Source organism: Nelusetta ayraudi, unplaced genomic scaffold (assembly GCF_046127955.1).
Source record: "Nelusetta ayraudi isolate G7.1 ecotype Tasmania unplaced genomic scaffold, CSIRO-AGI_Nayr_v1 ptg000194l, whole genome shotgun sequence".
Classification (NCBI taxonomy): Eukaryota; Metazoa; Chordata; class Actinopteri; order Tetraodontiformes; family Monacanthidae; genus Nelusetta; species Nelusetta ayraudi.
This window is the reverse complement of record NW_027466243.1, coordinates 328,021-342,930: the sequence shown is the minus strand read 5'-3', so window position 1 is coordinate 342,930 and position 14,910 is coordinate 328,021.

Below are 14,910 nucleotides of genomic sequence, written 5' to 3'. Positions count from 1 at the left end.
TACTTTTCAACTCGAACTTGAACTATTCATCCCCTTTTTTCAGCAGCCATTAAGACAAAAGGATGACACTTATGCATTGCATCAAACTGTGATGCACAAAATAAATTAAATTAAATCAAAACAATAAATAAAGTGTGCATTAAACAGGGGGCAGTGGTCTCCGTGCCACACCATCCAACGTGGTTTGCTTTACCTCAGAAGGGGGCGGAGGGCTCTCCGCATCAGCTGTATGCTTCGCAGACAAGTGAAACGTAAGACTGCTCGTACTCCGGTGGAAACTAAATACAGCTTTACAGTAAATGCATATCACTTTTGTCCTGTCAAGACTGCCATCTGGCAGGGTTTTGAAGTGGAACTTTCCATTTACAATTGACGCCTTATCCATGTTAGTCCTTCCTAGTGCTCATCTACGCTCAGTGTCTTTTTCTTTTTTTTGTTGTGCTTACAAGCCGGCTGCAAGCGTGTGACTGTGTGCTGTGAGTCAATTCATTTCCCGTTTCCACAATCTACGGAGCGGCCAAAGGTTCAAAAAGCACTTTAATGAATTAATTGAATTAATTAACTATGTGGCAGGTGGGTTTGCCCCCACCTTCGCGTCATCAATCACACCTGCGCCGGAGTGCAGTCTTTGCGTCCCTCAGTGCGTTTACATGGTACTAGAGAAATTTGAATTATTGCCTTCGTCTGATTATGATCGGAGTTTGAGAACTCCGATTGGAATCGGAGAACTCCGATTGAGACACCCAGATAATGCGATTGGAATTCTAATTTCTCGGCCATGTATACGCCTTAGTCGGATTATTAACTGGACAACGTAAGTGCGCACGCGCCACCGCACAACTACGTCGTCTAACAAAACAGACGGCGTGAAACAACCAGCAAACTCGAATAAGAATGTTGACATTTGGAGAGAGGATGAGACCGGGGCGATGCTTTCTCTTCTAAAAGAGATGGACATATTAAAATAACACACAACAGAGACCTTTTTTAAAAGGGTAGCGCAGCAAATGCAGGGCTCCGGCTTTGCGCAGCCCTGAACAAATACGTATTCCTTCGTATTTATATTTCTACCTTTTCGTTCACATTTTTTGTAAGTTAGAAGAATTTCAACTTTGTAAATAAAAGCACAGCAAAGAGATGTTTTTCTGATTTGTTTTTATTTCGATAATTTCGCTGTTATTCTGCTGGAAACGGCGTGCAGTGGCACAAGCTTCCTCTACGGTCGGCACTTTAATGAGCGTGTGTATAACTGAAGACACCGTTCCTTTGCAAAACCTGTACACAAACTCTCCCACCAGTCTGCTCCGAACCCGCATCCAATAAGAACGAGAGTTTGGGGTCCGTAGCGACGGCACAAAGCGTAGCATCGAAGACATTGTGTTGTTGTAGCCCTCCAACAGCAAACAACGTTCTTGTCTCATGGTTATCTTTTAAGATAACCATGAGACAAGAAATAGGGTACAGCTTATCTGCAAAGTAAGTAACACGTACATTATGAACTGTCATTCTATATTGTAATGATGTAATATGTCAACCGAAAGCAGCTGACCAGCTGAAAAGGCTCACTCCACCCCCTACTGTTGGGAGGAGGACACGTTCCCGTCAGTAATTCAAATTTCTCAGCTGCATGTATAGGGGGACAAGGTGTGAACTCCGATTGGACGAGAAAACCAAATTATTGCTTAGTCCGATTAAGCTCTTCCTGCAACTCCCCAGGTGGCATTGTCCCCCCAATTTTCCTTTATACCCACCATCTGAATTGTCTCCACCTCCGCCAGACCCTCCCCCTCGCCACATCTAGTCTTTTTTTGATAGGCTGCCCTCGCTATTAACCTCCCTCTCATCACAGCTTTAATTGTGTCCCACAGTATGGTAGTGTCTACTGGACTATCTATGTTCTCCTCCATAGAGCATTTAATCTCTTTCTTAACCTCCTCCAGTGTTTTTGGATTATTTAGCATACCCACATTTAATCTCCAAAGTGTGTTTTTCTTCCTCTTATTTAGACAAATAATAAGGTAATTAATACTGTGTCAGTACAAGTCAGTCGTTCCTATTTTACATTCCTCTATTCTGTATCTGTCTGTAATGTTAATAAAAGAAATAGTTCTCTGTAACGGGTGGAGGTCCCTCCAAACATCAAACGTCCCGAGTTCGGCTAGAGAGACGTTGACAAGTTTCGACAGGCGGGTCTTACTTCTGTTGCCATTAGTTGTGTCGAGTTTAGCTTTTAAATCATGTTGATTTAGCTCTTGCTGAGAGAGATGTGTTTCCTGTAGATCAGGCATGGCCAAACTACGGCGTGTCTCTGTCCGGCCCGCGTGAAGGCAGTCAAAAATCTAACCTAACTTAGAAATGACACTTGAACCTGCAATGAGGATTTTAGTCGTTCTAAATGAGTCCAACGTTGGAGAAGGATGGTACGTTGAGAAAGAACAGGCTAGAAACAAGTCAAATTATCTGCCAATGCAGTAAGATTTCTTAAAATAAGACGATATATCTAGGCATTTGAAGAATGGAAAAACTCTTGAAATAAACAGTAAAGCACTCATTCCAAGGACTGTACTAAGTCAAATAAACTTGATACTAGCTTCTCAATTCTTTTTTCACGTTTGCTTCTTTCTTAATTTGAATGAAAAGATCTTAAAACCAGACCTACTAACAGTGCAATTCTTCTTAATTTAAGTGTTCACAATATTAGCTTTTTTTTCTCAAAATGAGACAAAGCATCCACCCCCCCACGCCCATTCCCCCCCATATATATATATATATATATATATATATATATATATATACGTGTATATATATATATATATATATATATATATATATATATATATATATATATATATATATATACGTGTATATATATATATATATACGTGTATATATATATATATATATATATATATATATACGTGTATATATATATATATATATATATATATATATATATATATATATGTATATATACGTGTGTATATATATATATATATACGTGTATATATATATATATATATATATATATATATATATATATATATATATATATATATATACGTGTGTATATATATATATATATATATATATATACGTGTATATATATATATATATATGTATATATATATATATATATATATATATATATATATATACGTATATATATATATATACGTATATATATATATATACGTATATATATATATATATATATATATACGTATATATATATATATATATATATGTATATACGTATATATATATATATATATATATATATATATATATATATATATACGTATACGTATATATGTATATATATATATATATATACGTATATATACGTATATATGTATATATATATATATATATACGTATATATACGTATATATATATATATGTGTATATATATATATATATACATATATATACGTATATATATATATATATATATATATATATATATATATACATACATATATACGAATGTATGTATTCAACACACACTATCTATCTATCTATCTATATATCTATCTATCTATCACCCGCGAAATAGCGTTTTGACCGTGATCTATCCATATATCACGTTCGACCGCGATGTAGAGGTATATCCCAATGGAGTTGCCGTATCGGGCAGTCACTACGCCCAGAACGATTCTGCACCCGGACTAAATCTGTACCTACCTACAACCCCCCCTTCCGTGGCCCGCCGACTCGATGCAGGTCTGTCATGTGGCCCGTTGCTAAAAAAAGTTTGCCCACCCTCTATACAGACAGTGAGTTGGAGCAAGCTCGTAAGCACTACTTCCAGATGGCCCGCCCTGCCAGTGAGGGGAAATGTGTCATGTTCAAAGAGCTGAGACGCAGGCTGGTGAGAAACACTGTCACCAGCATGATTTCTATCTTGAGAGCCAGTCAGCAAGGAGAGGGGGTCTGGTACCCTTCTAAGCATGAAGTCACTGCAATGTCTCAAAGACTAGTGTATTATTATCCCATGCTGAAGGATTAAGACAAAACAATGAAACATGTAAGTGATTATATTATTTTGCGCACTTAGATTTTGAAGCGTGTGGTTATTTTTGTCTGATACTTTTTTTTATCTGTGCATGTTCACTTTCCATCTTTATTTGTTCTTTCAATGAGTGAAATTTTATTTACCACAGGCGAGCACTTACAAGAATCTTCACAAGAGATTCACCAGAGAGGGGCCACAAGAAGAAAAGGCATCACATTGACTTCTCAGCAAGTGACCAAGAAGAAGATCATGATGCAGACTCAATTGGTGGATCAACAATTATTTTGTGTCACACACCAGGGCGCAGTTCTGGTAATGGCCACACTTCACGTAAGTAGAAACATGTCCATTTTAATAATAATGATAATGTATGAAAGCTAGGCAATGTTATGGTAGTTTTGGATATCATGATATATCACAGGCATTTTTACATTTGAATTGTCATTTGATATATTTTGATGCTCCAAACAATTTCATCTATTTGACTGATTTACTGATTTGTCTCCTCCATTTCATCAGCCAAAGATGGTCTGACAGCAGAGGCCAGACATTATCAGACCCTGCAGGAGCTGTACAAGAAACCAAAACCCAACCAAGATGCTGTCTCCCAAATTCTTGACCTGCAGTTTCAAGCAAGAAGATCCTTCATTGATAGTGATGTTCTGAAAGAACAGGACAAGGCCAACAAAGATCCTGGATGCATATCCATGTGTCAAGGATCTTTATCATGTAAGTGATTAACTTGTTTTGGTTTATGATGAAAAGCAAGCATTTTTGCAGATTTTAACATTGACTTGCATTATAGGCGATGAATGAGCTGCGGCGCATTCTGGATAAGGGCAACAGAAAATTCATTGATGAACTAAAAAAAGAGATGGGAAGACTTCTGCACCAATGTGTCATTTTATGGTGCTTGGGAAAAAAATGAAGTGATGAAGCCACGCATAACGCTGGATGTAGGTGAGTCATTTTGCTGTGTCTCTAATTGACTGTGTAGCTGTTTCCTTGGACATAGGATGGTTTATGTTGCGCTGAATGAATAGACGCAGAATGGTAATACTCTTCATGCTGAAAAAATAAGATTTTTTTGTGATCAACACAAACCTAATAAGACTCATTTTTAGGAAGACTAACTTTGAACTCAAAGTTGATTTCTTCTATTCTAGTGGAATATTCCATCACGCTGCTCAGGGCACTCCCCACACTCTTTCCTTCACCAAGTCCACCACCGAAGAAGCTGGGACATGCCAGTGAGGCACTGCTTCATGTCATTCAGGTGAAAGTTTGTTCGCATTTTCTCACATTCAACACTTCATAGTTCCATGCATGGATGTGGCGTTTCCTTCTTCTTTTTCTTTAGCCAACAGAAGATCCCACAATGTACTCGCAGAAGAGATCTTTCTGCACCCCTGTGTTGCTGTTTGATGGGACCCGCTGTCTCATCTGTCTTGGAGCCACTCCCGCCACCACGCTTGCCAAGGAAGACTTGAGTGACGGTCTGCTTCATCTGATGGGTTACTACTACGCCCTGCACCTCACATATCCAAAAGTGTGTGGCAACCCTTCTCTCTGTCATTCAGACAGAAGTGCTACAGGACACTATCCATGAGTGAGACACCACAGCCTCATACAAAAAAGACCATGGCAGAATGGAAAGATTTTATTGGGGAGTAGAGCTGTGTACTAGGCATAGGTAGTGATACACTCCCCTGGTAGTTGTAACTTGAGGGTGGGTGGGAGTCTGTTCGAACAAACATGTTATCAGTGGTGATAGGAACACAACACTATATGCTGTCCCCATACTGTTTTTTTTTTTTTTTTGTGTAACTGAGTGTCAGGGAATCTGAATCAATATTCAATAATGATGACGGTGAATATTGTAACAATTGTTACTTGCGTTCTAGAAATGATTGCTTGAGGTTGTTTTAAGATGCAATGCCTTAGTGACATTTTTATTACAAGGCAGTGAAGGCACTGTCAGCAATTTAAGTGAATAAATAGTTGTTGACAATATTAATTCTGTTTGCTGAATTATTTTTTTTTGGGGGGGGGGGAATGGGCGTGGGGGGGTGGATGCTTTGTCTCATTTTGAGAAAAAAAAAAGCTAATATTGTGAACACTTAAATTAAGAAGAATTGCACTGTTAGTAGGTCTGGTTTTAAGATCTTTTCATTCAAATTAAGAAAGAAGCAAACGTGAAAAAAGAATTGAGAAGCTAGTATCAAGTTTATTTGACTTAGTACAGTCCTTGGAATGAGTGCTTTACTGTTTATTTCAAGAGTTTTTCCATTCTTCAAATGCCTAGATATATCGTCTTATTTTAAGAAATCTTACCAAGTCTAAATATCTTACTGCATTGGCAGATAATTTGACTTGTTTCTAGCCTGTTCTTTCTCAATTTAAGTGTTTATTTCTTAGATATATTTTGCAGTGTGTGGACACCGAGGGGAGCTCTAGAATTGGCTCATTCAACCGACCAACGATCCAATCAGCAGCGGCGTCACAGGCCCTCCTCCTTCTTTGTTCTCTCTCTCACTTTGACTTCTGCACTGGACAGCCAGGTTTGTGGAGGGAAGGTTGGAACAAGGTAAGGACGGGGTACCCCATACATTCATGTACGTAGAGTCACTAAGTCTTAAACTCACCAGGTTTGTATCGCTTGTGGAGAATTCACAATAAAAATACATTGACACTGTCAAGATGGACTCAAGCACTATTATTGAACTATACTGTATTTTTTGAGTGATGTGAAGCTTTTGACAAGCCTTGCGCAAAGGAGGCCCATTTGTTTTTGTTTTTTTGAAGGGGGCCCAAAATTCCTGGCGGCGCCCCTGAGCGGGCATCTCCCGCACCAAGGCAGTGGAGCTGCCGGCCACGAGAGAAGAATTAACCAGTCCATTGAAACCATTTGTTTGGTCTAGTGAGTGGCAACAGTCCTTTGAGGATCTTAAGTGCCTTCTCAGCTGTAACCATTTCGTGTCTGCTCCAAATTTTTCCTCATTGGCTAGAAGCCCCAAATCTAGCGTGGGCGCTTCTTGGGGGCTCCTGATGAAAAAGCAAGTGTCCCCATGTCTCTAGGACAAAGTTGAAAATTCACCCCATAGACTTGCATTGAATTAGGGTTAACAATAAGGCTGAAACTAGGGTTAGGGTTAGGGTTAGGGTTAGCTGAAATTAGGGTTAGGGTTTCGGGGTTCCTCAAGTACTAGAAGCCCCAAATTTGGCGTGGGCGCTTCTTGGGGGCTCCTGATGAAAAAGCAAGTGGCCCCATGTCTCTAGGACAAAGTTGAAAATTCACCCCATAGATTTGCATTGAATTAGGGTTAACAATAAGGCTGAAACTAGGGTTAGGGTTAGCTGAAATTAGGGTTAGGGTTTCGGGGTTCCTCAAGTACTAGAAGCCCCAAATTTGGCGTGGGTGCTTCTTGGGGGCTCCTGATGAAAAAGCAAGTGGCCCCATATCTGTAGGACAAAGTTGAAATTTCACCCCATAGACTTGTATGGCATTAGGGTTAGGGTCCAAGAGTACACACACACATTTTCTTTTGCTTTATTGATTTAAGCTCATCGTCTCCAGCTGCAAAGGTACAGAAACCTTTCTGTGTTTTGATGTCGTGTGTGAGAAAACATCACTTTTTTCTGTAAACTTGTGTTATCATTGTCCTTCATTGAAAATGACACAATCTTTCATTTCATTGTTCAGATGCCGAACACCAAGGCATTCCGTCGCTCTCTGGCCATGAAACGACGCCTGGAGCAAAAACGGGATTGGACACCTTTTCCACCTCGGAAGGACTTTGAACGTCGTGAGTACTTCCACGTTCATGATTTCATGTTCTGCCTGTGTTGTTATGTTGTATTCCAAAAAAATCTTACAAAAACATATTTAGATTTTTCTTTTTTGTCAATTTACACAGGGCGCGGTACTGGTCAGCGACCTGGGTGCGAAGATGGCCCGTTTTGCTCCTGACTGACAAAACAGTGCAAGTTCGTTCTTAAGGCCCAGCAACCAGACAAGAAGGTTGTAAGCTTGTAACAGACTCCGCCCAGGATTTTGCTGCGCTACTGGCAACTGCGTTGGACCGCTGGCCCAAGGTTTGTTTATCTGCTGTGACAAACAAATTTGAACACATGAATGTCATCGCCACTTTGTTTTATCAATATCAAGTAATTCCATGATCCATAGTTCAATAACAAGAATATTCATGAATTTATTTTGCATTTTTATGTTTGTTTGTTTTTTTTGTTTTTTATACAACTATTTTGTAGGTGTTTGTGCTTGACTTTCCACCTCGCCTGACTGTCAAGCCAGAACTACAAACAGCGCTACGTCAAGTATATCATCGTGTTGCTGCACGCATGGGTGTGTAAAATACATATTTTTGTTGTATTTTTTTCTCTTCAGTGACACTGTGCTAACAGATATTTCTTAGAATTGTGTGATTACATAATTGATTATGTGACACTTCTTCCAGGTTTAACATTTGTGTATATGGCCGATCACCTCCCCCTTCGTCAGCTGTACATGGTGGTGTTATGATGGTATAAGTTTTGCCTTCTTCAGCCTTACTTGCTCTTCATTTGATAAGACAAATATGTGTTAACATGTTGTTTTCTGTTCAGGTGCACCTCAGGACTGATTTTGGTGGAGCGTCTGCATGCTGCAGTGCTCCATCAGCTCGCACCCCCTTCACCTAGGCCAGGGGTGTTGTGCCACAACCAATCATCGCCCAGGGTGTCTCCCAGAGTGGTTGTGACAGGTCCTGTCTACATGCCAGTGTATGGACCTGCTCCTGAATGGACTCTTGTTGGACAGGAGGTTGAGGTAACCTGTTCATCCCTCTTTTTTCCCCCCCCCAATCGTGTATTTGTCAAACAGTGCAACTTTTTATTTTAAAAATGAACACTTATCCTAAGTTGACTCTGATTTCCTCTCCTCTTTTTTTTATAGACAGTACCAACAGCTGTTGAGACTGCATTTCACACAGACATCCCGTCCAATCCTGTGTGGTTCAGTGAGGCTGTGCTGCTGGACCACATGGAGACCGTCGTGGATTCATCTAGCAGGGTTTCCCCAGCTGCCACGGTAACATTCACACAATTATTCATACACTTATCAACTAGGGGTGGGTGAAAAAAAAAATCAATATTGCAATATATTGTTGTGCTTTCTGTCGCGAGCTGCTGACGTCACTTTCCTGCGCCGCGCGCTTACTTTGAGATTGCGATTTCGTTTTGGAGTTGTGGTAACTCTTGTGCAGGGCAGGACCACGAAAATTAAAAAGCAATGCTCTCAGTTTTCTTTTTGATTGTGTCATAAAAGGTGCGACACGAATAAGAAAATGAAAATGCATATAGCAATATTTATTAATGATTTTTATTATGAGTCAACTAATGCAGTTTTGTTCTTAAAATGAAAAAGCATTCTGCTATTGCTTTTTCATTTTTGAATTTTACATTTCATATTGAATTTTGGTAACTCTTTGCTGGTGCATGTTTTGAAAATTAAATCTCAAATGTGTTTTCCTTTTTCATTTGAATTAAGTACAAGAATGAGCAGTCTTGAAGAAGAAAATGAAAATGCAGATTGAATGACTTATTAACCATTTTAATTATGAGTCCAATAATGCAGCTTCGTTCTTAAAATTTAAAAGCATTTCTGCTATTGCATTTTTATTTGGATTATGGTAACTATCTGCTTCCATAGTTACACATACCATAGTAAATGCTTCAGCAGAGTTTTATGAGGGTGTTTTTTTTTTTGTTGTTGAAAGTGAAAATGTTGTTTTGAAAATGACTGCTTACAGGTCCATCTGTTTACTCGAACCAAGCATTCAGAACGAGTTGTCCAACACCGGTTTAATTTTTCAGGAATTGTTGACTTTAAAGAGTCACGTTAATGTTCATTAATTCATGGAAGTGAAGAATAATTAAAGTAAATCTTAAAGTAACCTTGTGCTTCTGTGTTTCTCAATGTTTCAACAACTTTGTTCTGAACATAGTTAAGTTCTTTCACATGGCTACTTTTATTTAACAGCTCTTTGCACACACGACCTTCAGGTCAAAAAGTAAATTCAGTAAATAGCATCACCGTAAGGATTGCGTAATAACAGAAACAAAGGAGTGCAGTAAATAACCAATATCCCTGTGTTTTTTAAAAGGAACACTAGAGATTTAACAATACACAAAATAACAGGAGGTTCACAACAATTTAGTGTCCATTCTCTGGATAGGGTCAGGGGGAGGCGCACTGCAGTGGAATAAGTGTCCATCCTGTGGAGAGGGTCGGGTGGTTTAGAGAGATGCAGTGATGGCCTCTCTTAGGTGCAAATACAAGTTCACAGCCTGATACGGATCTGTTGGTGGAGCAAGATGGGACTCAGCCATAAAGATGATACAGAGTTCATAAATATCTGGATTACATGGTACAGCCAGCCGAAAGACACATTCATTTTTGCACAGTTGAATGTGTTCATCTTCAACAGGGGAGAGAAAATCTGTTGTTCGGTCAAGTTCAGGAACAGCATGCATCACATTAGGCCGACCGCTGGGGACGTTCAGGTTTCTTGATGGCCTGATGTTGTGTGCATTCCACACCTGTGCAGTGTCATCCAACTCATCCTGTAGAAAATGTATACATTTAGGAAGAGCTGTGCCAGCAGAACATAAATAAAACACTAAATTACAGCATTCACACATGAGCAACCCCACCCTCTCCCTCCCTCTCTGTCTCTGTTCATCCCTCCCCGCCCCCTCTTTCTCCCCATCTCTTATCCTCTCTATTTCTACCCTTCTGTTCCATCTCTCTCCCCTTCCATCTCTGTTCCTTTCCCTTTTCTACCCCTTCTCTTCAGCATTCTTTTTCCTTTCCTCCCGTCTCTGTCTGTCTGTCTTCCCAACACCCCCTTCCCCGTTTCTGTCCTCCCTCCCCTCTCTCTCACTCACATACACATGCACACAAAATGAAAATAAAACATTATTCATGAACTCACCTGTATGGAGGCCCATACAACAAAACTGCAGGAGACTTTTGTCCAGAAACTCGCCATCAAAATGCCCGTTGTCTCTGAGGCCTGATAACAAGGCTAACCAGAACTCCATGCACTGGCCACGCAGGAAACCCCACCAATATTCAATTCTTTGATTGGTGGTGCTGGCCCCCTCCAAGTAACTATCGAGGGTGTCGTCTGGTTGAACACGGACGAGGAAATGCTGGAAGCCTCTAACATGGCCATTTTCGGTTCCAAGGTCGCCTCGAACAACTCTAGGGCACCCCCCAAAACGCTGTACCGCTTCTATGTAGCACCCTCCAATTACTTTTGGGTCACTACTTGTTGTGCAAGCATTGAGCCAGATTATTTTTCTTGAAAAGCCATCGATACATCCATTCACACAAATACCATATGGCTTCAGTTCATCATATGAGTCCAGGTGCCAGATGAAGTTGAGAAGTTTGAGAAGTAATTCCTCCGTCTGAGACGCCCCGCTTGCCTTAATGACACTCCTCTTGGATCCAGCTCCTTCAAAACCAAACGCACAGACTCTTTTCTCACACGCAGTCCATTTTCTCTGCATTTAGCATACATCCACCTGTACCCGTGAAGCTGCCCAGGGTAATGTAGCTGGTTGCTAATGGATTCAAACAGGATCGCCAGGTCGGAATAGGCTTTGCGTGGCACGAGTCCCCTTGGAATGTACAGCTGCATCCCACTCTAGACTGATCAAACCCGACAAAGAAAACAAATCCTGAGTCACTAAATATTAAGAAGATGATTAAAAGGATTGGTATGTTTGATGTATGGAGGGATTTTCATCCATCCACTAAACAATTGACTTTTTACTCTCACCCTCATTCAGTTTACTCGACGACCGATTATTTCTTTATGTTCAGAACAGACAGACACAGGGTTTTAGATTGTAGAATTGCTGTTAGCGACATATCAGATCACTCAGGTGTATATGTGAAAATAAATGTAGGTCACCCACACAAAAACACTATTTGGAGACTCAACACCTCCCTATTAAATTACACCCGATTTGAAGATTACATTAGGAAAGAAATGAAGGAATATACAGACCTTAACGGTAGCACAGTGACGTCACAGAGTATTTTATGGGATGCTGGAAAAGCAGTATTGCGTGGGAAGATTACAAGTTGGGCATCACAAAGGAAAAAAGAAAAACTTAAACACCTTAACAACTTGACAAGTAAATTAGACTCACTGGAACAGAAGCATGTAGAGACTAACGACCCCACCTTATTGGAACAAATAACCATAGTAAAATCAGAACTAAATAAGAAACTGAACGACCAGGAGGAACTTACACTTAAGTATATCAAACAAACCCACTATGAAAATGGACCCCGTGCTAAAAAACTCTTAGCCTGGAGACTTAAAAAACAACAGTCTGGAAGATCCATATATAAAGTAAAGGACCCGGTCACCAACCAGATGTGTTATAAGCCAGAAGCAATACATAAGTCTTTTGAATCATACTACAGGAATTTATACACTCAACCTGAATTAGCAGAAGCAGTAACAGTCAATCCGTTTTTTGAAATCCCTAGACCTGCCATCTGTTGTCACAGAACAAAATAAGTGCTTAACTACAGAGATTACAAATGCAGAGGTCGACAAGGCAATTTCTAAACTGAAAACAAGCAAAGCAGCCGGGGGAGATGGACTACCAGCAGAATGGTATAAGACTTTTAGGGACTCTGTGACCCCACTGCTATTTATTAAATTGTTTTAACTATGTCTTAAAAGGTGGCGAGACCCCACCATCTTGGAAACAGGCCATATTATCTGTAATACTGAAACCAGGGAAAGCTAGGACAGATTGCAGCTCATACAGACCTATCTCAGTTTTAAACACTGATTATAAAATGTTCACTTCAATTATTGTCAACACACTAGAAAATATTATCCCTAACCTAATTGACACGGACCAGACAGGTTTTGTTAAAAATAGACAAACACAAGACAATGTTAGGCGAGCTATACATCTGTTACATATAATGAGCAAAGGAAACACAATGTCCTTAGCAATTAGCTTTGACACAGAAAAAGCTTTTGACTCTGTTCTTTGGGAATTTTTATACCTGGTTCTGCAATGTTTTGGCTTTAACAATACAGTTATAAAATGTTTAAAATCTAAATATAATTCACCTGTGGCCCGGATCAGAATAAATGGCAGTCTTTCAGGTACAATCCGTTTGGAGAGGGGTTGCTGACAGGGCTGCCCACTGAGCCCCATCTTGTTTGCTCTATTTATAGAGCTACTTGTTCAAAAGATTAGGGAAGACCCAGAAATCATGGGAATACTATTCAAGGGGAAAGAATATAAGACATGTTTATATGCAGATGACATCCTGGTGACTTTATCCGACCCGGATACCAGTCTCCCTAAATTAATGCCCTACTTCGACCAATGTGGTTCATATTCGGGATACAAATTGAACATAGAGAAAACTCAAACTCTTACTTTTAATTACATACCTCAAGAAAACATACGTAAGTCATTTGAATTTAAATGGACAACCAGAATTTTGAAATACCTAGGTCTTCATATTCCCAAGACCCCCAAAGATTTATATAGTGTAAACTACGGTAGCATCACAACCAAAATTAAAAATGATCTGGACAGTTGGACCCCCCTAGTACTTGATTTTTACAACCGAATAGATACTTAAAAAATGGTTATTTTACCACAATTGTTATTTCTACTCCAATCGCTACCTGTAGAAATACCCAATAAGAAATTCAGTGAATGGAATCGGATCATTTCTAGATTCATATGGCAGAACAAGAAACCAAGGGTACGCTACAAAACATTACACTTAACAGGGAGGGATGTCACTCCCATGCTTGGAGGACTACTATAAAGCAGCACAACTGCAGTATATAGTCTACTGGTGCAGGGCGGGTTACGATGCAAAATGGAAGGAGCTAGAATTTGACCAACGAGATATCCCACTTCAATCTCTGCTGGGTGACAAAGCTTTCAAGACTATATACTCTAATAACCTATGTGATGTTATAAAAACTCCCCTAAATATTTGGTACAAAGAGATGAGCAAAGCGCACCTGGAAAAAAAATCTCGGTTATTAAGATGGGTCGAACATGATAGAGTATTCTTGTGTTATTCTTTATCTTGGTTTATATTGTATGATCACTAGTAGCACGTGTAAACTGTTAGAATCCTAGGCTAACATATACGCATCGTATTTCACTTTGTTTTATGGCCTGCCACTGATGTGCTCGTCCTCTCCTTGTACAGGATATGAGCTGTGAAATCGGTCAACTATCGTATAGTCGTTGGTTTGTCTCTCTCTGTTCTCCTCCCTGTCCTTTCCTTATCTTATCCCCTCCCAGTCCTGTGTATAAGAGACCTTCTTCCTCCTTCCCACCTTGCACTCGCACTCCCATTTTACTGTGTTTTGTGCCTCGGAGCTCCGATCCCTTTTTTTATTGTTTGTTCATTAAATTACTTATTATCCCAGTATTCCTGCATCGGCATCTTCGCTCTTTTCCACAACAATTTGGCGTCACGAACAGGATTGCTGGAGACCTGTCAGTGGAACTCTGGGACGTTGAGGGCCCGGGACCAGGAACGGAGGAAACTCCTCGTTCCCCCTCTACCTCGAACCAAGCATTCGGAGATGAGAGGATCGGCGTCTAAGAGTGGATCTGATCGGCTTCACGTCTATCCAAGCGAACCTGGAAGGGAAGTGCTGATTCAGAGATCGGGTGAGAAGTAATTGTTCTTGTCTCAGACATATCAGTGACCAGTGGGTTGTTTTCCTTGTCGTCTACGAACGGTCCCGGGGCAGGACGGAGCGCTTACGTTAACCGTGCCTGTCAGGTCGGTGTTGATTCTGAATCAACACTGA